This window comes from Caretta caretta, chromosome 2, assembly GCF_965140235.1.
Source record: "Caretta caretta isolate rCarCar2 chromosome 2, rCarCar1.hap1, whole genome shotgun sequence".
NCBI classification, from domain to species: Eukaryota; Metazoa; Chordata; order Testudines; family Cheloniidae; genus Caretta; species Caretta caretta.
This window is the reverse complement of record NC_134207.1, coordinates 124,784,122-124,809,602: the sequence shown is the minus strand read 5'-3', so window position 1 is coordinate 124,809,602 and position 25,481 is coordinate 124,784,122. Positions and strand designations below refer to the sequence as shown.

General features: G+C 46.5%; 1 protein-coding gene across 3 annotated transcripts in view; it reads left to right on the top strand.

Moving 5' to 3' along the window:
• The first annotated feature begins 14,890 nt into the window (after positions 1–14,890).
• The window catches only part of CDH6 (cadherin 6), a 115,322-nt gene continuing 104,731 nt past the window's right edge, over positions 14,891–25,481 (top strand). Inside the window, exon 1 of one of the 3 annotated variants that reach the window (XM_048839678.2) lies at positions 14,891–15,263. The gene's annotated coding sequence lies outside the window, so the exon portion shown is untranslated. Of the gene's footprint in view, positions 15,264–15,722; positions 15,744–25,481 lie in introns of those variants that run through there. The other 2 variants (XM_048839676.2, XM_048839677.2) reach the window with 2 other exon arrangements.

Sequence of the window (25,481 nt, the reverse complement as noted above, 5' to 3'; positions counted from 1 at the left end):
CAGTCCCATTGATTTCACTCGGACCTACTCATGTGCTTAAAGTCCAGCATGTGCTTAAGTAACTTGCTGAACTGTGGCTTAAGTACTTTGACCAAGATTTCAGTGGGAGCTGATGAGTGTTCAGCGCTTTTGGGGAAAAAAAAATCACATCACATATTTAAGTCACTAAATATCAGTGTAGGAATCTGCACGAGGCAACCATGTTTAAAAATCTTGACCTTAACCTTATATTACCCTAGGGGCATAGGCGCTGACTTTTACTTTTCCCCAGGGATGCTCCACCCTGAACTGCCCAGAGGCACTGCCCCAACTCTGCCCCTTCCCGCAAGGCCCCGTCCTTGCTCCACCTCTTCCTGACCTCACTCCACCCCCCTCCTCTGAGGTCCACCCTTCCTGAGCCCTCTCCACACCATCCCCAAGGCCCCACCTGCCTGATGCTCACTCGTCTCCGCCCTGCCGCAAGCCCCTGCCTGAGCTGCCTATCAGCTGTTTGGCAGCGTCCCCAAGAAGTTGATCTGGAGCACCACCAAACAGCTGTGGGCGGTAGGTGCTAAGCACCAACTATTTTTTTCCACGGGTGCTGCAGCCCCGGAGCACACGGTGTTGGCACCTATGCCTAGGAGGACTTGAAGCCTCACTGTCGAAATTGCGAACAACTGACCCTTGCGATAAGCTAAAAAGCTCACTGTTTGAGCTTCAGTCTGGTGTTTCTTTTTGGCGGGTACTTTGCCATTTTAGATATTGCCGGCCAAATTCAAGATGGTCCTTTTCTTGTAAGGCCTGAGTTTACCACTCTACTCACAATACAGCTTATTCTGCAAAGTAGGCTCACTGAATAAGGGAGACTGAGAATGTTTTTGTGCTTCAATATCAAGACAGCATCTTCTAATGGGAACTAGGTACATTTCACAAAGTTGCAGTTCTTAAAATAAGTATAGGGAGAGGAGACAATGAAATGGCAGAAAACAGGGTGTTAGTAATTTTCAAGAAAACTATCACAGTTTGTTACTAATTGTTAAAGTAAATAAACGGGGTCCTGACAACATGTTTTCTATCATAGGCCGTTCTCACTAAAAGGAAAGTAAGTGTGGGGATTGGGTTTTTCTGTTTTTGTTTTTTCCCCACATCCCAAGAGAGCGCCCTCTTGAGGAAGGGGGTGTCTCTCTCTTTTCACAAAAAAATTCAAAAGGTCTTGGTTTCATGCTGATGTGGAACAAAAACAAATGCTGAATCCTCAGTGTTTTACAAAATAGAATTCTTGTTTTCTGGCCAGCCCTAGTGCATACTTCTTGGAGCTGTCGTTTCAGGCTGCCTACAGACTCAGACTAGCATTAGGTACATGCTCACATTTTCAGGCTTTTTCTTTTGGCCTTCAATACAGAAAAAAGTTGTACCTATTAACTAAGTCATCTTAGAAACCAGTTAAATGGGTACAACCCCCTTGGATAGACACTTCATTTTAAGAGTGCCTCATATTGATTGAATTTGCCCTATCTTGATTTAGCTTAAGTCAATAATAAGATATTTTTAAAGCTAAATAAGAGAGCCCACTCAATGGTTTCGCACCCATTTAGCTAAACCAGTTTAAATCAGCACATCTTTCTCATTGAAATTTGGTCTTTGCATTCATGAAAGCTAGGATTTTTTTTTTTAATTAAAGTAAAACTGAGATTCTGATTTCATCATGTGACTCCTGGACCTGGGGCCCTATGCACGAGCCCATAGTGACTATGTTTTAAGCCAGCCCTGAATTTTAGGCAAAGTTAATTGTGATCTCAGTGCTGCTAGTGGAGGATGCCATCGATAAGGTAGCGAAAAGGATCCAAGAAGAAAAGTCAGCTGGTGAGGAAGGAGGAAAGGTAACTCTGGAATAAATAAAATGCCTCACATAAACTCTCATCTTTATGTTAAGGGAGAATTTTCCAGTCCTTGTGCTGGAGCCGAATACAAATAAATAAATAAATAAATAAATCAAACATAGCATGTCCAGCATATGTAGTGCCATGTGATCAAGTCTTCCGTTTTCATTTTTTGTAATTGTGACAGGTTTCGGTCGGTCCTCCGAGCCCCTAGGGGCGATGGAGAGCTATGGTCTCACTGGCAAGCCTCAGCCACACCTTCCGGGTGTTGGGGAATTAGCGGGGAAGGTGTGCCGGCCGGAGTCAGTAGCGCGCCCCTCAGGCAGGTTGGCCGGGGTAGGGGAACACAGGCCCACCCAACTCCACTGCGTTCCAGCCCAGGGCCCTGACAGTGGCGGCAGGCGAAAGTCCCGCCGCTGGGTCAGCGGGGCCGTCTGTGCCCACTGACCAAACACACCCACCCCACGGTGCAGTTTGGCCCCCTGGGCTACCTCCTACTCGGTCTCTCAGGCGGGTCGCTCTGGTCCCTCCATCTCGTCCGGGTATTCCGCTGCGGGCAGCTCCGGTCCCTCCATCTCGTCCGAGTATTCCGCTGCAGGCCACTCCCGCTCCCCCTCTGTATCGGAGTCATGCTGGCCCGGGCTGCAGTCAGGCCCCTCCAGGTCCTCTGGGTATTCAGTGGCTGGCAGTCCTGGTTGCCACAGGCCTTCCTCCCGGTCAGGCTCCTCCTTGCCCAGGGCTTCACCTGGGTCAGCAGCAGGATCGCGAGAGAGCAGCCTGTGTCTGTCTCCCTCCCTGGTGCTCCCTTCACTGGTCAGAGGGCCCCGCCCTTTGTACTTCCTGTCCCACCCTTCCCCTTCCGGGGATTGGCGGAAGCTTGGTCTGGCCCCGCCCACTCAGGCTGAGAGGGTGGCTCTTTACCCTCTGGTTCGGAGGGGAGCCACCCTGGCTCCCTATATACCCCACCCCTCAAATCCAGCTCCCGATCTTTGGAGCTGGCGTCCTCACCTTCTCCGAGGGGGGATAGGAAATCCGCATTGGCGTTGTCTCGTCCCGCCCGATGGTGAATCGTGAAGGCATAGGGCTGCAGAGTGAGATACCATCGCATCAGCCTGGCATTATTGTCCTTCATCTTATTAAGCCACTTCAGGGGTGCGTGGTCCTTAACCAGTATAAAGGGGGCCCCGAGGAGCTAGTAGCGGAGAGCATCGACCGCCCACTTAACGGCTAGGGCTTCTTTCTCCACGACGGAGTAGTTCCGTTCTCTGGGGAACAGCTTCCGACTGAGGTAAACAATTGGGTGTTCCTCCCCATCCACCTCCTGCGAGAGGACCGCCCCAAGCCCAACGCCTGAGGCATCCGTCTGGACAATAAAGTCAAGATGAAAGTCAGGGCTGAAGAGTATTGGATCACTGCACAGCCATTCTTTGATAGTTCGAAAGGCCGTCTCGCACTCGTTGGACCAATGCACCCGGCGGGGACTGTCCTTGGTCAAGAGCTCCGTTAGCGGGGCCATAATGCTTGCGAAGTGGGGTACAAACCACCGGTAATAACCAGCTAAGCCCAAAAATTGACGTACTTGCCTCTTCGTGGTCGGCACCGGACATTCCTGGAGTGCTTGGACCTTCCCGATGAGGGGGCGGACCTGTCCCCGGCCCAAGGTGTACCCCAGGTAAGTGGTTTCCTCCCACCTGATTCGTCATTTTTTTTCGGGTTGGCCGTAAGCGGAGGTCCCGGAGGACTGCCACTACTTGGTTAAGATGTTCCTCCCAGTTATTGCCATAGATGACCACATCGTCCAGGTAGGCCGCCGCGTATTTCGTGTGTGGTTGCAACACCCGGTCCATCAAACGCTGGAAGGTTGCCAGGGCCCCATGTAGGCCGAAAGGCATCCGGGTGAAATGGTATAACCCTGAAGGGGTGGCAAACGCGGTCTTCTCCTTGGACCTGGGATCTAAGGGGATCTGCCAGTACCCTTTGGTGAGATCTAAAGTGGTGATATAACAGGCCTCCCCGAGCCGGTCGAGGAGCTCATCGACGCGGGGCATCGGATAGGCGTCAAATTTTGAGATGGCGTTTACCCTCCGGAAGTCAATGCAAAACCGCCAGCTCCCATTGGGCTTTGGTACGAGGACGATGGGGCTCCGCCACTCGCTCTGGGAGGGCTCAATAACACCCAGCTCCAACATCGCCTGGACTTCCTCCTCTACGGCCTCCCGCATTCGCCTAGGCAATGGCCGGGTTGTCTCTCGGACCACCACCCCGGGTTCCGTCTGGATCACATGGTAGGTGAGCGTAGTCCGCCCGGGTTTCGTGGTGAACGTCTTGGGGAATGCCCTCACTAAGCAGAGTGCCTGTTCTCACTGCTTGACGGTGAGTGTCTCTGCTAGCTGGGGTTCATCATTATCCGACTCCTCGGGGCCCCAGTTCCGGTTCGGGGGGATATGGGGCCACTAGGAGCCCTTCCCGATCCTGCCAAGATTTTAAGAGGTTTACATGATAAATCTGCTTTTCCTTACGGCGACCAGGTTGCCAAATCTCATAGGTTACCGGCCCTACCTGGCGGAGGACCTCATATGGACCATGCCAGCGGGCAAAAAGCTTTGATTCCTCCAAGGGGAGGAGGAGCAGTACCCGAATGATCGAGCCTGGGCGCCCCGATTGTAGTGCTGCTCCTGGGCTCTTTGGGCGGTGTTTAAGTTCTCCCTCGCGAGCTCGCCCGCCCACGCGAGCCGCCCCTGCAGTTGTACGACATATTGCAAGAGGCCCTGTGTTGTGGACGGGTTGTGTTCCCAAGTCTCCCTCAAGAGGTCCAACACCCCGTGGGGTCGCCGCCCATAGAGGAGCTCGAACGGGGAGAACTTCGTGGACGCCTGTGGGACTTCTCGAATCGCGAGTAGTAAAGGAGGGAGCAGCTGGTCCCACTGGCGGAGGTCCTGGGTGGGGAAACGCCGCAACATTTCCTTCAGGGTCCGGTTAAACCGCTCGACCAATCCGTCAACCTGGGGATGGTAGACCGAGGTCTGCAATTTCTTAATCCCCAATAGGACACATACCTGGCGGAACATCTTAGATGTGAAGTTGGTCCCTTGATCAGTGAGTATCTCCCGTGGGAGGCCCACCCTTGTGAAGATCTTCACGAGCTCCGCAGCGATAGTGCGGGCGGTGATACTTCTTAAGGGGATGGCCTCCGGGAAGCGGGTGGCGTAGTCCATCAGGACGAGGATGTATTGATGACCCGCCTTGCTTTTTGGGAAAGGCCCGACCAGGTCCATTGCTATCCGCTCAAATGGCACACCTACGACTGGTAACGGGACCGGGGGGCCTTCCGTACCCCGGCCGGGGCTGCATGTTGGCAGTCTGGGCACGATGCACAATACTCCTTCACCTCACGGTGGACGCCGGGCCAGAAGAACCTGGCCAGGACCCTGGCCACAGTTTTTTCCTGCCCTAAATGCCCGGCAGCCGGGATGTCATGTGCAAGCTTCAGGACAGCCAGACGATGGATGCGGGGGACCACGAGTTGGGTCCAGACCTCTTGGGTCTGGGGGTCTCGGTCAAGGCGGTAGAGCTGCTCGTGGTTGAGTTCAAACCTGGGCCATTGGGTGGTACGCTGCGCCTCCACGACCTCACCATCCACCCAGTACAGCTGCTCATAGGCAAACCAGAGCGTAGGATCCTCCCCTTGATCTCGGCTAAAGTCCACCAGGTCAGGAGGGGGACCCGCCATTTCCAGGCCATCCTGCCCGTGGGTGGGGCCTGGATCAGCTCCAGGGTTGGAGCTCGAGTCAGGTCCTGTCTTCTTTTCAGGCGGGGCTCCCTCGAACGCCTCTTTGGTGGGTAGGGATTGGAGCACCTCGACGAAGTCTGGCCAGTCACAGCCCAGGATCACTGGATAGGCGAGGGATGACGCCACCGCCACATTCATTAATTGAGTTACTCCGTGCAACGTGATGGGGACCCGCACCGTGGGGTACGATTTTACGTCTCCGTGGATGCACTGGATCCGTACTTCCCCAATGGTCCGCTTGGTGTCCGAGAAGAGCGCCTGGACAAGGGTCTGCCCACAGCCCGAATCGACTAGACACCACCCGGCGACTTCCATGGGAGCTGTCAGTTTGGCCACGGAGGGCAGATGTGCCCGTCGCTCCCCGGGGCACACCAGGCCAAAGTTGCAGTCCATTGCAGGACAGCCCCATTGCAGATGCCCATACTCGCCACATCGGAAACAAGGTCCTACCTCTGGGCGCGCCGGCCGCGTGGGGGCACCAGTGGGGCCGCAGAGTGGGCTGGGGCCTGGTGGTCGGGTTAAGCGTCCAGGGCCGGAGAGTGGTGTTGATTCGGACAGTCGGGAAAACTTGGTCCTGCCGCCTTCTGGTCGTCGGGTATGGTGGAGTGCGTTGGTGTGGGAGGTGGGTCCCCTCCGTTCAAGGTTCTGTGCATTGGGTCCAGGGTTTGGAGGGCGGGTGGCCGGTCCTATCGGGGCCTCAGCCTCAAGAAAGTCCTCCATAAGCACGACGGCCGTGCTCAGACTTTGTGGCCGGTGCCATAACACCCAAGCCCTCCCCTGGGGTGGGAGGATGTGCACGAATTGTTCGAGGATGACCTGTTCCGTCACCTCAGCTGCGGTTCAACGCTCGGGTTGGAGCCACTGCGTCCTTCAGTTCCTGGGCCACCGCCCGGGGTCTGGCGCCCGGTGGGTAGACCTTTTCCCGAAACCGTCGCCGAAAAGTTTCCGGGGTAATGTCGAAGGCATCCAAGATAGCTGCTTTCACTCGAGCATAAAGGCGGGCCTCATCATCTGGGAGCTCACGGTAAGCCTTCTGGGCTAGCACTGTCAGATATGGGGTGAGGAGTGTTGCCCATTGGTCAGGCGCCCAACCAGCCACTGAGGCAACCCGCTCGAAGGTCAGTAGGTAGGCTTCCGGGTCATCCTCAGGCCCCATCTTGGCCAGACGGATCGGTGGGGCGGAAGGGGTCGGGATGGCTGCCCGCTCCGGTTGAGCACCACCATGGCCTGGCCGAAGGGTTGAAAGCTGCTGGAAGCACTGGGTTTGTTGTTCCTGGTGCTGGGACCCCAGGGTTTGAAGCAACTGCTGCTGGTGGGCGCACAGCTGCTGCACGAGCTGGTGCTGCTGCTGTTGCTGGCTCTCAGCCAGGAACTTGATAAGCCTTTCCATCTCCATCTTTCCAGTAGGGGAGCTTCAGAGGCCCCCTCGCACTGACCCCTTTCAGCAGGGGTTGGGATCGCCTGCCTGCATTCTCCACCACTTGTGACAGGTTTCGGTCGGTCCTCCGAGCCCCTAGGGGCAATGGAGAGCTATGGTCTCACTGGCAGGCCTCAGCCACACCTTCCGGGCGTTGGGGAATTAATGGGGAAGGTGTGCCGGCCGGAGTCAGTAGCGCGCCCCTCAGGCAGGTTGGCCGGGGTAGGGAAACGCAGGCCCACCCAACTCCATTGCGTTCCAGCCCAGGGCCCTGACAGTGGTGGGAGGCGAAAGTCCCGCCGCTGGGTCAGCGGGGCCGTCCACGCCCGCTGACCAAACACATCCACCCCACGGTGCAGTTCGGCCCCTGGGCTACCTCCTACCCTGTCTCTCAGGTGGGTCGCTCCTGTCCCTCCATCTCGTCCGAGTATTCCGCTGCAGGCCACTCCCGCTCCCCCTCGGTATCGGAGTCACGCTGGCCCGGGCTGCAGTCAGGCCCCTCCAGGTCCTCTGGGTATTCAGCGGCTGGCAGTCCTGGTTGCCACAGGCCTTCCTCCCGGTCAGGCTCCTCCTTGCCCAGGGCTTCACCTGGGTCAGCAGCAGGATCGCGAGGGAGCAGCCTGCGTCTGTCTCCCTCCCTGGTGCTCCCTTCACTGGTCAGAGGGCCCCGCCCTTTGTACTTCCTGTCCCACCCTTCCCCTTCCGGGGATTGGCGGAAGCTTGGTCTGGCCCCGCCCACTCAGGCTGAGAGGGTGGCTCTTTACCCTCTGGTTCGGAGGGGAGCCACCCTGGCTCCCTACAGTAATGTATTCCAAATTAACCCATGAACTACTCTGGATTTTCCAGACTGTATTCAATTCACAGATAGATACACATTCAAAATACATGCACCGGGTATGCCCATCTATTAGATGATGTGATCAGATTCTGCATATAAACATACCACATAAGTGCCGGAGATATTCAGGTGACAAATTGTAGAACCAGCTTATATGTTGCCTTTACCATGCAACTTTGACCATTTCAACACTGCAAATCTCTGAACAGCTTCACATAGTCACTAGTTTTATTACAACACAATCTGACTCTTCTCCTTCACCAAAAAGTAGAATTTTCCTCAAAAAGTTACACAAAGAAGGAGCATACAAATCCAGATATATTTATATTATAATATATATGCAGCATAACTAAAAATAAATCAAATTACACACACACCCCTGCATATACAGAATACCTGACGATGTGGTATAAAGATTATGTTGACATGAATTTTCAAAGTCTGTACTCCTTGCAAGTGGCCCAAGCATGGGTGAATTTTGCAGATCATCTCAAGTGAGTGCCAATAAAAATCTACTTCACCTTCATGTGATTTGTATATAGCTACATATTTTACAGAAAAAAATCTTTCAGAAATATATGAAGAGACTTTCTAAAATTTGAATGGGTTCTATTTTACCTGCCTCTCCATCAGCACAGGCAGCTTTCCTTAGTGGTCATGGGATAAATTCAATAGAATTCAGTGGAGTTACACCTTTTTTTTTTCCTTCTTGGATTTGGATTCATAACCCAGAGTCCATCTCTCATGGAAGAAATATATGTTAGAAAACACTCAGAATGATCTAAAATATCTTGTCTATACACACTAATCTTGCTCTCGCTCTCTCATGTACACACAAAAGTTAGTAGTGTTTTCCATAGAAGTTTGGAGTATGTAATAGTCTTGATATAGAAGGATCTAATTGGTGGAGAGGGACCCATTAGAGATTCTGATTTTTCAGCTGTATCATTTAAGAGGTAGAAGACTTTGTCAAAACAAACACAAACCCCAGAACTTTGGGAAGGACTAAAGCAGGGAGGCAATGACCTCTCCTAGATAGACACTGCAGGCAGTCACCTGATGTGTGAGCATGGGTACACTTCACTTCTCTGGTTCCCCTCCCAACTGCTTTCTGTCTTGTCTATTTAGAGTGCTAGCTTTTTGGGGCAGTGACTCTCTCTCCCTCAATGTGCTTGTAGAGTAACTAGCATAATAGGGCTCTGGTCTCAGTTGCGACCTCTAGACACTATTGTAACACAAATAAATAATGATCACAATAAAATGCACTGCAAAAGCAAAGCAGTTATGTTTTGGCTTTTTGCTAGCTTCAGGGATTCAGGGAATAAGAGGGTCACTTCCTCCCCCATAGCCAACAAAACAGCTCTGCAGTATTATTTTGAGTATTTTACAATAAATGACCATTCTGGAAGACGAAGCACTTCATGAAAATAAATGAAAATTTCATAAAATGTTCCCAAACTCTCGACGTTTGACAAAGCTAGCAAAATTTCACTGTACTTTAATGTCATTGAAATAAGTTCGCAAGGAGAAAACAAAGTTTTACTTGAGGAAGGGATGACATCTCCAGCTCATCCTCTCAGTCCTTATGCCCATGACTAACTGCTACTATAACCTCAGACTTAGAGGATCACTGATAAACGTGTTACCAGTGACAGGGAAACCACCAAGATTCTAAGGACTTATGGTGGAATTTGGTCATAAACTGATTGTGACTTGTAATCATTATTTACCTAGAAGAATTTAATCTGACATTCAACCAGCTACTATCCCATTAGTGTAGATGTATCTGCTCCTTGCTTATCCTGATCAGTTGGTGCTTTTGGTTTTAAAGATCAAACTTGAAAGGATTTATTTGATTTCATGGTATTTTTTGAGGCAAGAAAATAGTTTACATTCTAAGAGCCATTCTACTGAAAGTGGAAATGCCAAGAGGCTGTTGGAATGCTGATGAGAGCCATTATAACTTCATTGACCTGCCTTGGCACTAAAACACCCAATGTCTTCCACTCTATTGTATTTGTGATGTCCACACTCTCCTGGGTCTGCCAGGAGCAATGAATCAGATGTAAGAATATGGAGGTAAATCTTATAAACATAAATTTAAAATTGGTTAAGAATGAACCTCAAATGCTAGTTCAGATAAACAATCCAAAATGTGTGTGTTTATGTGAAGCTTAGCAGACTCTCTTTAGCTAGTACTCTCATGAGATATCCTGTAGTAGTGGAATGATAAACACCAAAAGAACAACTTTATTTGTGATATTTCAGTACTAGTGAATTTCCTGTTTATCTCAATTCCAGAGGTGTGTGACATTTTTTGGAAAATACCCAAGTCAGTATGAATTTCATGAAAAGGCTGTGGTTGGTTTTCCCATCCCTACACAAATGTCATCATGAAAAGGCAGAGGAGGAATTTGAGGGCGGGGGGGGGGATGTTCAATTTTTAAGTGGTAATCATGTAATAAATGAATGAATAAATACATTTCATGATGTCTTGGCACATTTCAGATGTACACAAAACAGCACAGAAATATACAGTGGGAGTCATAACAGAGGTGACTAGGCCCATCAAGTAAAACTCAAGAATGTGGCTCTGACACATCAGACTTGCGTTCCAGCCCCTCTTATTTCACGTTATTTATACACAGCCATTACAGATGTTTTGGGGATTCTCCTGAGCTTTGGGCTCTGGTACAATTGTCCTCCTAACTCACCCTCTCGTCAGTGCTGGAGATAACCATAAAAAACAGAATTTTGCTTCCATGAAAATTTTTGATTTAATCTGAAATCAGGATGAAAAGCTAAAAATTTGAAGTTTGCAGGATCTAAATTCATTTTGGGAGAACCAAAATGGAATTTTTTGACTTGCTTCCATGCTGCCTGATTCCTTGGGGATCTGGCTGCGTGGAGACTTGCCAGCTGCCATGGAGATGGAGAGCCTGAAAGCCATGGAGCTTGGGGACTCAGAGTGCTGAGGCGGGTGAAGATCCAGGCAGATTTCCATCAGAAGTTTTGATGGAATTAACATGATCTTGTAGAACATTTCAACTCCATTGAGTTTCCCATATAAAAAACTGTTCCATCAGCAAATTTCTGACCAATCTACCACATAGTCATACCTACAATCAGAATGATGAAGGCACCCCTAGAAAGGGCTTGTGAAGCTTTGGTAGGATGCATGGTAGGTAAGCCACGATTTAGTGTTACATTAAAGATTTATCTTCTAAAAGGACGACAATGCCAAAGATATCAAAACAGAATAATGCATTATAATTCATTGGACTAGTTTTGGTGCCCAACTTTGGTTGCAGCTGTTCAAGAAAGATAACAGAAAGGGGAAATGTCCAGAAAAGGGTAACAAAAATGCTGAGTGGGTTTCACATGCAAAATACTGAGTTCAGTTGTGCAAGTTGTTATTCCCATATACTGTCCAACGGCACTTCAGAGGAGAGTAGCTATATGCATATGAATAATTGTTCACAGAATTGGGTTTAAAGATTTGAAAGACTGGGGTTAATCAGTTTGGGAAGGAGAAAAAACTACGAACTTGATTAAGATACCGAGGATGATGAAAGATATAGTGAAAACTGGCCAGGTGCTTCCTTTCACTTGCTCCCACAACACAAGAATAAGGAGACACTCTTTGAAATTAAGGGGCGATAAATGTAAAGCAAACCAAATGGAAATATTTATGCAGTGGATAGCCCACCTGTGGAACTCATTACACCAGAAGGTCAGTGGGTCAAACACAGCGTGTCTGGATTTTTAAAGATATGGATAACTGTGACCATCAATAACATTGGTAGTTATGCTACGAAAAGATAATATTATTCTAGCCTCATCTTTGCTAACATCAGCTGATTGCTTGCAGTGTTAAGCCAGAAATCTCTTTCCCTTCTTGTGCAGCACTGAAGGAAACTGGAGCGGTGCATTATGGAAGGTTTCTGACTTCCTCTGGAGGATCACAGAAAATAGTGATGGGAAACGCATATTAGATCATCCACACCATCCCCTTAAAAATGCAGTCACAGGATAGTGGATGTATTAGATCAGCAGTTCTCAAACTTCCTTGCACCGTGACCCCATTCTGACAACAAAAATTACTACACGACCCCAGGAGGAGGGACTGAAGACCAAGCCTGCCCAAGCCCTACCACCCTGGGCGGGGAGGGGTAAAAGTAAAGCTGAAGCCCAAGGGCTTCTGCCCTGGACAGGGGGTGTGTAACCTTAGCCCTGGGCAATGGAGCTTGGGCTTCGGCTTCAGCCCCGGGCAGTGGGGCTTGGGCTTCCGACTTGCTAAGGCCCAGGGCCAACACCAGCCTGGGCCACTTTTGGGGATCCTGACCCACAGTTTGAGAACCCCGTATTAGATATTAAACTACTCATCAAGTAGAACAATGAGAACTCTGCAGCATTCTGTTCAAATAAGGATCTGCAAATAAAGATCTGCAGATTGGTTTACAGGGCCAGGAACATACAGAGAACCATAGCTGGCCTCTGCCGACCCCGAGACACTCCTTCACCCCAAATCAGCATTAGATCCCACCTTTTTATCTTAGATTCCTTTTGGAGTGGGGTGCCAGGATTTCTTAGGGCTTGGCAGGTACACTGACTATGGAAGAAGCTGGGTGGAGAAAAGTTCACAGGACAGCTAAAACATTTGCTATGTTTAACAAATTTGAGAGATAATGACAGTTTCATAGACAATTCAAATTCAAGACATAGGAACATAAGAACTGTCACGCTGGATCAGAACCATGGTCCATCTATTCCAGTATCCTGTCTCTGACAGTGGCCCACACAAGATGCTTTAGAGGAAGATGTAAGAACCCTACAGTAGGTAGATATGGGATAACCTGCCCTCTCCTAATGGTCTCATCCTAATCCTTAATAGCTGGAGATTACTTTAAAATGTGAAAAATGAGCTTTTTATTTCCCATCCACTACTCTTTTAGTGAGCATTAACTATAACAACTCTGGCTACTCTTGTTAGCCACATAAACATCGAATCCTTCTTTGAATCTTGCTAAATTCTTGGCCTCAGCAACAGTGCTGTCAATTTCAGACAATGCTGACTTAGGAGTAATTTTTATAAGGCTAGCTGAACATTTCAGTCAGCTCAGGTGTCAGGTACAGGACACTTCATGGACTAATGACCTGATCCAGTATGGGAATTCTAATACCATTATGGTATTTAAACGATGAATGGCGAGGAGGTAGAACATGACCTTGACAAGGTCACCTTGAAAACAAAAAGAAAAAAACCTCTTCACATATCCATGAAAGTGCAATTGTTAGTTGCTATTCCTATCTACCCAATCTGTATGCAGATTCTTTTGAGTACACATTGAGTACAAAAAGGAGAAATCACTCACTTTTCAGCACAGTGCAGAAATCCATCTTGGAAAAATGAAAAGTGGTCTGAGGAAAATGGGAAAAACAATGCAATTACATCCATTCAGCATGAGGGAAAGACTAATACCAAAAAGAGATCTTACATTTACAATGTGACATGGCAGCATAAGACAGAGACTGCATATCCATTCTGTCAAAAAGCGGGGAGGGAGAATTGTCTACATAGAAAGTTCTGAACCTGGAATATTGCATTTAGTCCTGGGCTTTCAACAAAAAGATATTGGGAAACTGGAGGAAGTTCAAAGAAGAATGACCAAAAGGATCCATATACCTAGAGGAATGATCTGTGAGGAAATTTAAAATGCTTAAACAGGTACAGCTTGGCTAAGCGGTTACTGCTACCGCTTCTTTACATAAATATGGTCTGCAAATATTTGAAAGGTGGACTCTTAGGGTGTCTCAACCTCACTCTGGCCACTTTATGCTGTTCTCATCTTTTTACCAAACTAAAGGGGCTCTAAAATCCCTGTGTCTGGCTGAGGGAGGACACCTTAAGGCTGCCTTCAAGGATCCCTTCACAATGCCTGGCACAGGAGGGTTGGGAGTGGAGGGAGGAAGGGCATGCTGGGGGCAGGGCCCAAGCACTGCAGAGATTCCAGGGTGTCGTGTGACCTATATGGCAGACCTGAAGAAACTGCTGAAACTCAGACCCCCAGCACTGTCTAAATTATTCCAGAGTCCCTGGAAAAGGGCACAAAGGTGACTTAAATCCACTTCAAGCCAAACTCCCCTGGGCTGCGAGGGCCGCCTCCAAGAAACTCAGCACACAATTTTCCCCTAGAATGGGGGGAAAAATAACTTGGGTTTGTACTGCAGGGTGTAACTGGGAATAATAGAGAAAAATTGAGAAGGCCAAAATTGTAGGCTGAATAATCAGGGAAAAGATTCATAATATCCCGCACTGGGCTATGGAATCCTCTCCAAGGCAAGTGTTAGAAGCTGCAAAGCTTGCAACATTAACAATGAAACTGTTCAAAGCATGAGAAAAACACTATTATAGTGAACAATGATATACATATAAAGGGGATACACTACTCCTGATAGGCAAAATGTAACTGACCATTAATTTCTGTCATCATGTTTATATTTATTACCCAAAGCTTCCTTTCAGGGCCACATTGTGCTAGGTGTGGGCAAACCGTTTTTATGATTCTATGAGCTGTCCAGGTAACCTAGACAGAAGCTGCATGCATGTACTCACATGCCACCACATCTACGTACTGTCATGCAAGGTAGTATTTCACTGGGAATTCCTGATTTGAAGGTCCAGGAAGTTAGCAAGGGGAAAAAAAATAATGCAGTCATTTTTGATGACAAAAAGGGCAGAAATTTCATTTCAGGCTTAAACACCCCTTGCCCCTCCCCCCAAACAGACGCACACAAATATAAGTTATGAGGATGTCTTAACTTCTTTTCCATTTTCTGCTTTTACTATCACTACCAGCAGATTAGACAGAGCTGATTGCTTTAGGCTTCAAACAGAGTCAGTCTCGGGGGGGGGGGGGGGGGTCCTTTAACAAAGCCCTCCTCCCGTACCCTCCCACCGCATTCACTTGCAAATCACTGTGTGTCTGGAAGTGCCTGCTTTCCCCAGCCCTTAACCTTCCCATACCGAGTGGTGCTGCAGAAGCAGAGCACTCTGTCCGTGTGTGTGTGTGTGTGTGCGCGCGAGGGAGGGAGGGTGGTTTCCTTTTTCTTTTTTTTTTATTAATCAGGAGCACTGAATGGAAACCAATCAGATAGAGAGCCCCCCTCGGCTTCGGCTCCCTGCATGCCAGAGTTAAAAGTGACGCTGGGAGAAAGCGAGCCCCACTTAGACGCGAGTAGATCCAGGCGTGGAGGTAGCCGGCAGCGTGGCGGGCAGCAGGCGGAGGCGCAGCACGGTGTCCACGCCGGCCGCTGTATTCCTGCCTGAGGCTGAGCACTCGTCCTCTTCTCTTACCGGTAAGGAGATCAAGCTTTGGACTGGTGCAGGGCAAGTTTAACGGAGGAGCAGCCGCCTTCCCTTTCGTTTGGTCGGGTGCGAATGCTCCTGAAAAAGCCGCCGCTTTGGCAAAGTTGCCAGCTCGGTGCTGGGGGGCACTGCGCGCCCCGGCCGCTGGGTGTGCGCGCCGGAGGCCGGCGCAGGTTGGGCCGGGCGCCGCTGGCAATTCACGTGCGTTTGGTGTCATTTTAAGGAGGGCAAAGAGACGCGGCGTCTTGCTGCAAATTCAGGGGCACTAGCAAGACCCTTTAGCCAAAGGAAGGGGGAGGGGGGCAGCAGCAGCAGCAGCTGGTTCAGAAAGTACCTGCAACGATACCTGGGCTCGGGAGGCGAGAGCAGGTGGCGAGCGAGCGAGCGAGCGCAAGGAGCGCGGGGCGGGAGCGCTCGGGTCGCCCGGCCGGGCGGAGGCGCCGCGGAGCTGAGCGTGGCGCGCGCTTGAGGTGAGGGGCGTCCTCGAAGGAGAAGGGCCGGGGGGGTCGTGCTGGAGCCGTCTAGAAACCGACACTCGTGAAATTCTTGATGGGGTGGGGGGGGGAGGCATTTGACCGGGGGTGCGTGACCACAGAGAGACACTGAATTCATACCTCGCAGTGAATGAGGCTAAGGCACTGGTGTCGCCCTGTCGCTACCTGTTACAGAGTGAAATTATATTTTATCGATAAATAAATCTCACCCTGTTTTATATGCTGCTTGTGCAAAGAGTTGTATCCGGCACTAAGCAGTCCCTGTGGCGGTCAGGGGCTGTGGAAAGCATTCCTGTCACTGCTGCAATAAAATCCATATTTTATGGAGAGTTAAATGCAGTACTCTGTAAGTGCAAGTGGATGGTCACCTACGTGACTCCCGCTGACATTCAAGGATCAAGAAGTTTAATGACCAAAATTGCTCCCGGCTTGACACCAGATCTGCTACTTTTCTCCAAAAAGAGACAATGAGGCACCTTTTTTATTGACACCTAGGATTTAGAGTGATAGCAAAACCTTAAAGGGTATCAGGTAGCCAACTTGCTTACTGAGTGTAAAGTCAGCCCTTTGTTTAATTTACAGTTATTGAAACAAAACTGGAAGGGAAAGGATGCCAATTCAGAATAGTTAATGACAACACACATACCCGTGTATTGTGCGTGTATATAAATACATATCTAGCATTGTTTCTGTTCATCCTTTCATGGGACCATATTTAATAGCACCTTGGAACTATTGTAATTCAGGATGGAATTTGGGTAGGAGTCCCTAGTTTTAATCAAAATAAACATAACTCTCCCCATCAAGATAAAGGCTTATTTCATGCATTTTCTATAGTGAAATATCGGTTGTGCAGTCAGTTCCATGTGCAGGTGCTTGCATGTTAGTTTAAGTAATCCATAAATATGATTAACAACTGCTCATGAGCAGTATAATGTGATGGTACTGGTGCATCCCTATTTTTTAAAAAAAATCCTTTTAAAGGCAATTGAGGCAATACATTTGCATATGTGAAGAGAGTGGAGGGCTGGAGATCTAAATTTAAGTAGATTCCTTCTTCATGGATATAAACACACTTTTTTTTAATAGGCCTGGCAGCAGAGAACTAATTGGATAGTTTCCTTAAACAGCCCAAATGTGCTAATAAATATTTCAGGAAATCTCTTCCCCCTCTCTCCTCTCCAGTGTTATGTTCCAGGGCAACTGTAAAAATATAATCTCATATGCTTGTGACTTTACACGGCATTGCAGTTTTTCTGGACATATTTCTGCTGGCTTGTGATTGACTTTGGAGATGGGGGGAAGCAAACTATCAGAAGTAGCAATACATTTTCAAGGAAAATGGCACTGATTTAATCTAACTGTAATTCCTTGCAATTATTTTTGCAGTCATTTCAGGATCTGGCAACCTGGGGTCCCTGTAGGGGATTTATTAGTCTCTCAAGCTTAGTGTTTCTCAACCTTTTTGATACCAGGGAACAGATTTCTGCCTTCCTGAACTATGTCATGGAGATCTCAGGGACCAGTGCTGGTCCACAGCGTAGTCTTTGAGGAATGCTGCTCTAGGTATTTTAGCTTTCACACCAGTTCATGGTTCTCATATAGTTCAGTGCTAGCACTCCAAAGGTTACAGTTATAGGCACAGTCATCCTTTTCTACCAGGTCGTTCACTGTTAGAAATATGCATCTGTCTTCTGCCTCGTCTCCATCTGCACAACTCCCCCCTGAAAGTAGTAATCTGGTGCTAAAGATAGTTTTTCCTTTTGAAAAGTAAAGTTTGCATTTTGTACTCTGCTGTTCAGAATATATTTAATTGAGAGACTTCCTTGAAAGGAAACACCCCCATTAAAGAAAAATATTTTTCTCTGCTGAAAATGTTTCAATTTATAGAACTTCTGAATGGTTAGCAGAACATACGCAGACGGCAGCCCTTACAAGCAATGAAGTTAATGTGCAACTCAAGGATATGATGAATCCCTCAAGTCTTGAGCCTCCCCAATCCTCCTTCCACTCAGTTCATTAAATTTATTTTCATCTTGCGAGAGATGATGTCAACATGTTGATTTTCTCCTAGTTATAGACTTGAGGAATGGTTAGATTTGGATGGGATCTCTGTTGGGTCACTTAATCCATGCCTGCCTCCACAATAGTAGCAGGGCTGCTTTAATAATCCATGTGTAGGAGAGCATTGGTATTCTGTTCGTGTTTAAATGACAGTGTTGTCCAGCTCTTGCCTGACTTATTGGTGTGCTGTCTGCATTGACATTTGGTTTCTATTGGAATTTCCCAGTGCCAAGGCTCAAGATGCTCAAAAAATTGCTTATGAATCTCACCAGAAATGACTAACTACAAAGGTAAAAAGCAACTAAAATCTATAAAAACAAAGTTGATAAAATACTTTGGGAGCAGCCTGCTGTGATGGTACACAGCATGTTGCATAATAATGGTAATTTCTTCAATGAGTCTGCTGCAATGATGCAAAAAATAAAAAATAAATGGTTTAAGGTGGCTTTTGATTACCATTATTATACTTGAGAGGGAGCATGGAGGAACTACACGACTGAAGCTATTGTGCTTGACAGATTTCTTAAATTAACCCCCTGAAGACTAGGACAGCTAGCATAGCTGTGCGGCTTTGCTCAAGGGCTTTTAGTTTTTGTAATCGCTTAGCCACACAACTGTCAAAAACTAGCCAGTTAGCCTCAGCTGTGATTAATCTTCCCTGCTGTGCAGTGCCATGCATTGTTCCTTTGCTGTATGCCTTACAATATTTAGGATGAGTCTCTGAAATTATGAATTAGAATAAATTAAAAGCTCTGCATGCTGGTGAATCAATCTCTTCTGCTGCCTCTGTGCAGGATTCGACTTGCAGTTTAAATATTGGTTCTGAAGTTTGAAATGTGTTCCAGGCAAGATAAAATCTGGCAGAAGCTGGTTCGCTTAGTCATGGCAGCCCATTTTGAGGCTCTGGAGAAATCAGGATCCCTGGTTAATAAGGATAGAGAAGTGACTCAGTTTGAAATATAGGGTTTTCTTTTTTTAATAGTGTTTCAACTCAGCTGCTATCTGCCTTATTTGCCTAACAAAAAAGGCACAAAAGCAGATCATCAGTCCCTATTTCAATTAAATAATAAAAAAAACCCACGTTGAATAATGCATAATAAATGCAAAGCATCAGGAGCATTATGCTAACAAGGGAACTGCAGAAGAAATAGTTATCTGTCAATTGTATTGTTTGCGACGTTGCATTAGAACTTGATTAGAAACCACTGCCTGAAAACAACACAAAGTTGTGTTTTGGGGTTCCTCCCCCATCCTGTTTTACTTTCATTATAAATCTCATTTTAAAAATCTTCTCTCTTCTCCTTTCCTAGGGCCCATCCTACATTTGTTAGAGGCTATGGCAGCACTCCCCTTGTCTTCAGTGGGCGTAAGAACAAAGCTTCTCTAGTGCATTTACATTCCTCCTGTTTGTCCTTCTCCTATTAGCCCAATACTCAGCCTAATTCTGATCACGCCTTTATCAGCATTGCTCCATTAATTTAAATTTACACTGGATTAATTGGCAGCAGAATTGAGCCATGGTCTCTATACTGGGTGCTGCCAATTGTCAGTATTGTCTTTTCTTCAGCTGATTGGTATAGCACTGGTTCCTTTGTAAATCTTGTCCAGCACTGGGTGTTGAAGGTTGTTTATAAACAGAAATATGACTTTGTTGCAGAGGGTGTCCCATGATGAGAATATCTCAGATTATACGGATTGTTCATTAAAACTCTCCAAAACCTAATCCATTTTACTGGAGTCCTCTTACAACCGCAAGGATCTTCCCACACCACCGGTCATTTTTTCTCCCTCAGGAGCCTACATCTTAGCAGTCATCTTGTGTTTCAGAGGAGTGAGCAGGCAGGTCTACCTTTTAGGAACCCACAACCTCTCTAAATCCGCTGCAAGGGATCATGCTAGGGTGACCAGACAGCAAATGTGAAAAATTGGGATGGGGGGGGCGGGGGTGTAATAGGAGCCTATATAAGAAAAAGACCACTATAAAATCGGGACATCTGGTCACCCTAGGTAATGCTGAGAGATGTGAAATTGTTTTTCCTTTTCATGGGTCTTCTAGCTGGCAGGGTAGCCTTCCCAGCGTGGAGAGTCTAAACTTAGGTCTCCTTTCTGAGTTATTGCGAGGCCACTGGTCTCCCAAAAAGCATCCCAAAAAGGGTGTTTTAACAAAGAAGTGATGACTTAACTGTGATGGAGCCAGACCACTTGACAGCATTCAGGTGAGCAATCCAGGATTATGCAGATATTGCATTCCCTCGTCCCACACCCAGCCTGAAAGACACAAGCCAGACATCCCCCCCACACACACACACTCTGCCAGAAGCATAGCATATACATTTCCATCTGCTCCCATTCAGGAACTGTGCTCACCTTGTTGTGTTAAGTAGCCTGTGTAATAGTGGCTTTGTTTTGGCATGGTGGGCAGATATTTTATGGATTAATGAGGTTGTTTTGCTAGGTTATATATACACACACAGAAAGTGTTTAATTGTAGCCATGTGATTTACATTTAACTGCAATATAAATGTCCACCGTCTCCTCCCAATCCTTCCCTAGTAACACACCATAACATAGTTTTGCAGTAATAGGTAGTGTGTCTTTCCAGCATTTCCGCTTTTGCACCTAATGATGGAACCAGAGCAGGAGGACCTCAGATAAGGGTCAGTGGAGATTGAAAATTAGCACAGAAATTAAACACTAGTCAAGCTTCCACAGGTATTGCAGGTGTGTGTTTATTTGTGCGGAAGATAGAGACTCCTATCCACCCCTATGCACTTCATCCAGCCGTTAATAGCTCCTGAAACAACAAATGCTGTTCAATCAACATGATCATTAGCATGGAGCTCAGCTTTAGTGTGAAGCGTAAAACCTAACATGAAGAAAAAGAAAATTGGGATGCAAATATCTGTCTATGAAGGAGCCTCCACTTTGTATTCCATAAGGAGATGGGAACAAAAATCTGTTCTGCATTAAAGTTGGTTAGGCTGCCTATACTCTGCTGTGATCAAGAGGATTTGAATCAGGATTTTAAGACTAAACTTGGCTGAGCCCAGCTACAAACACAAAAGTTATAGCCTAAGGGGGAATGTTCTTTCTTACACCTTGAAAGGGATCCAGGTATTTTTCCATCATATTTTTAAAAAGCACATTGCTAACTTTAATTTCTTCCGGAAGCTTGCAAGTGAAATCTGTTTTCTTTCTGAATTTTTTTCTTTTTGTGTGCCTAGTGGTTTGTTATTGTAGGATTTCTGATAAGTACCATCTTGCTGGCATTAATGATTAAAAATGAGTAATTTCTTTATAAATATAAGAAAAGAGAATTAGAACTATCCTCGAGCAAATAGATTGCTTTGTATTTTCACAGTGCTCTGTGGATACTAAGGAGTCAGCTTATGTATTGTCCCTGACACAGGACAAAGCCAAGTTCTATCTGGTCACCCCACAATCTTTCAATGTGTTTATCCTCATAACATCCCTGTGAGATGGGCAGTGCTTAAGCATAGAAAAGCTAAGGGCTTGCCTAAGGTCAAAGAGGAAGTCAGGGGCAGAGCTTGGGTTTGAATCTAGGTCAGCAGAATCTCATGGTAGCACCCTATCCAATTCATCGTCTTCTCTGTTCTGCTCATTTATGCTGCTCCTGGAGCAAACTGGAGCTGGTCAAAAAATTTCAAAAAAAAATTAAGTGTGGGGGGTTGGCTAATTTTTTTTTTTCCACAAAAAAACAAATACCTTGCCTCTTTTCGGACTAGCTCCAATACTACCTGAAACGTACAAAAGCTTTGTGAAAGATGTATCCAAGAAAGTGTTCCCTGTTTTTTGACCAGCTTTAGAGTAGACCAGGAGCTTGACTGAGTCACAATCTACTCCCCCTTTACTTTTTGGGGGTAGAGGTAGAGCCCATTATCTAATGGCACTGATCACTTCTCCATCTGCGCTGGCTCAGCTGCACTGGCCAGCAGGTTGGGTTGTGGAGCCAAGCCTTTGCCCACTTTGTGTGTGTGTGGCGGGGGGGGGGGGGGGAAGGGGGGGAGGGTTGAGGAAGTATTAGACCCAGAAAGGCTGCTCTTTTCCTCCCCAGGCTACATTATGGGCATGCAGTGCAGGCTGAGTGCAGCAGACCAAGGAGTCACATTATGACCCTTTCTCCCCTGCACATCAAGACAATCACGCTTTAACGTCCCTGTAATGTAGGTCTGCATTATTGGTTCTATGGGAGAAACAAGGTGGGTGAGGTAATTGTTCAGAAGTTGGTCTAATAAAAGCTATTACCTTACTCACTTGGTCCCAAGATATTAGAGAGACTAACACGGCTACAACTTCACTGCACACAACAGTGGAGGATATAAAATTTAGCTATCTGAAATGGAAATGCCACAACTTGAAGAAACAAGAAGCAAAAACCTTAGTAGCAACATCTACTTCCTGAGCAAATGCAAGAAACAAATCTCATCCCCAAAGGTCTCACCAGATGTATGACACAGAAGTTGGTCCACCCACCTTGTCCGTCTAATATCCTGGGACTGAAATGGCTACAACAACACACATGCATTTTTTCCATTGCACAGGTAGGTAAACTAAGCCACAGGGAGGTTACTTGTCCAGGGCCAGTGTGTCATTAGCACGCAGGTACTGCGGTACTGAAGGTAGTGTAAATGCAGACAGATTAAATGGAATAGTGGTAGGGCTGAATTAGTCCTAAAAAGCACCTGTCTCAACTGTGCGCTCAACCTACTAGACAAACAGATCTTCAATAATAAGAGCTAGAGACAGCATTCGGCAAGATCACAGAGGAGGAATACACACATTTGGAATCCCTTTCATGAAATGACAATTTCCTTTTGTGAAATGAGAGCTCACTTTAGCTGTCATTGCTGCAAGGGAAAAGATTCAGAAGAAAGGTTTGAGTCCACTAACCTTGCTCTTTTAGACAATCAAAGCCGTGCCAAATAATTTTTCAAAATTGTATATTTTGTCAAAACTCCTTTTAAGTGTAAGTAACTGTTACTGTATTTCCTTTCCCATCATTGCTGGTTATTAAGCTTTTTCTTTGTAAACATAGGAATTTTTTCCTCATGCTGCTGGACTTCCTGGCCTCCTTCAGCCAGGCCCAGATCTGGAACAACACTAAGCACATGCTTAACTTTAAGCACATCAGTAGTCCTACTGAAGTTGACAGGGCTACTCATTTGCTTCACTGTTTCACTGGAGGGTTCTCGTGAGTTTGCAATGCAATGTGTGACATCACCACAATTGCTTCTATGGTGACCATATTGTGACCTCCAAAACACTAGGCGTGGTATCACTAAATAATAACTCAGGAAGGAGGAGGAAATTAATTAGAAATGAGAACAATTCACTGAAAACTTTGCTAAATGTGATACCCACAATGAACCCATAGAACAACTTGCACGGCATGGGGTGAGATTCCTCACCACAGATTTGCAAGGATGAGGTGGCCCTTGTTAATTAGCAGTGATGGGTCAAGGAAGTGAAATATAGAAGACATACAGAATATTTGGGTGGGGGTAGAATAATATACTATAAGGGTTTGCCTGACTGTAGCAGGGATTCCATTCTAGAATATAGCCATATTCAGGAGCTAGAGGTTTGGACATATGTATGAAGCGTTCAGAGTGGGCCAGATTTTGTCTTCAGATGCCCATGTCTCCATTTAGACTTTAATGGAAGCTTTGTGCACACGTTATTTTGGTGGCATTCTGCACCAAAAAATTAAAAATTATGCACACAGTATTTTAAAATTCTGCAAATTTTATTTTTCAAAATAACACTACATAATCACACCAATTTCAATTATTTTGGTAATTTATTTCAAAATACCTGTCAGCAAATATGTCTGTAACATACACACACATTCCCTCAGGAGTAGAGAGGGAAAGAAACCCCTATGACAGCCCAGTTCCTGTGTCTCTACCTCTCCCCAGAGCCCAGTCACAGGGACCCCCTTGCCCAGACACCCGCTCCCCTCCTCCAGAGCCCAGACACCTGCTCCCTGCCCCCCCATCATAGGACATCAGGGTTGGAAAGGACCTCAGGGGGTCCTCTAGTCCAACCCCCGTTGGTGACCAAGAGCATTGCAGCCCGTTTCTGTGGGTGAAAGGAAATTCTGTGCACACATTAATTTCTGCAAAATTCTGCATTGCACAGTGGTGCAGAATTCCCCCAAGAGTAACACATCCAAGGGCAAAATTGGGCCCAATGTATCTTATTTATTAATATTTACACGCAATGGCACTATTTTAAAGCCATCTTGTGATTTGAATATGTTTACTGCTTTTAAGGCAGTGCTTCCCTGTCAGAAATAAAAGGGTGCCCTTTGATTTCTAGAAAGGGCTTTTTTTTCCCTTTCTAAAAAAAAAAAAAATAAAAAAAATCCAGGCTTCCACTTGTCTCCACACATAATTTATTCTGCTGTGAAATGAAATATCATATTTTAACACTTTTAGGATGTCTTTTGCAGGATTTCTTAAAATGGTGCCTCATTAATTTACTGTAATCCATTTGTTAGATATGCTTCAAGCTGCCAGATATCTCATTCACTTTAAGGTATCGTAATTTTCCTTAGCAACAGGTTGTAATTTCAACCAGGCTGGTAAATGTGAGGTAAGAAGCTGATTGTCACAAATCTAGGTTAAAATACAGCACACATCCTCATTTTCAGGGGAAATATTACACTGAACCCTAACAGAGCAACTTTACACAGCAGGATTTCTCAGGATTTGCTTATAGCTGGTTATGACTGCTCATTTAATATTAAATAGGCAAGTATATTGTGTGTGATTACTGATGTATTCAAATTTAACAAGACAGACATTAAAAATAGCTTTCCATCCGAGATCAGCATTTCAGCTGTAGATTTGTTTCCTGCCCTCACCACCCTACTATCTGTCTGCTATCTTACAAAGGCCTGGGACAGTCCCTGATGGTCAGAACACAAGAGGGTTAGTTAATCTGTGGTGTCATCTAGGAGGAAGGCTTCAGTAACTGGCTTCAGAACGCATTCAGGGCTTGCAGCAGCTCAAGACAATCTGAAACCACTCCCTAGAATTTGAGTCCATGAATGTTCACCACGTACTGTAGATTGTTGTCAGAGACCGCAGGTTCAGAAAGGGTAGCATAACACTGTGTTTGACTGGAGCCAGGTCAGTATGGTCCAAAAAGTCTAGATGACCTAACAGGTCTTTTCCATCTTTGACTTCTATGAAGGGAACACAATAAATCTTTTTTCCCAAAGAAATAAAGAAGGAATGAAGTGGATTTAGGGTGCATGTTTTCAGTCACTGTTCCCCTTCATCTTTTCTCATATACTTACTGGTTGCTGTTCTTTCCCTAAACCTCTATGTGCTTATCTATTGTTTGATTCCTTTCTTTTTTAAAAAAATGACGAGCCTTATATTTGGTAACAGTTCTGCCACCAAAAAGCAAAAGGGATGATACACTGTAGTGGAGAGCTGTCTCACAATTCTGAAAATTCATTAGACATCTGCTTGTTGAGAATGAGACTGCTTGTCCTTACATGAAGCATCAAGGGCCATATACTTGCTTGCCTCTCTCATGCTCCTGGCCCATTGACTCAAGTAGGGTGACTCACAAGAGCAGAACAAACAGGATTCAGCCACAAACTAGCAAAAGATG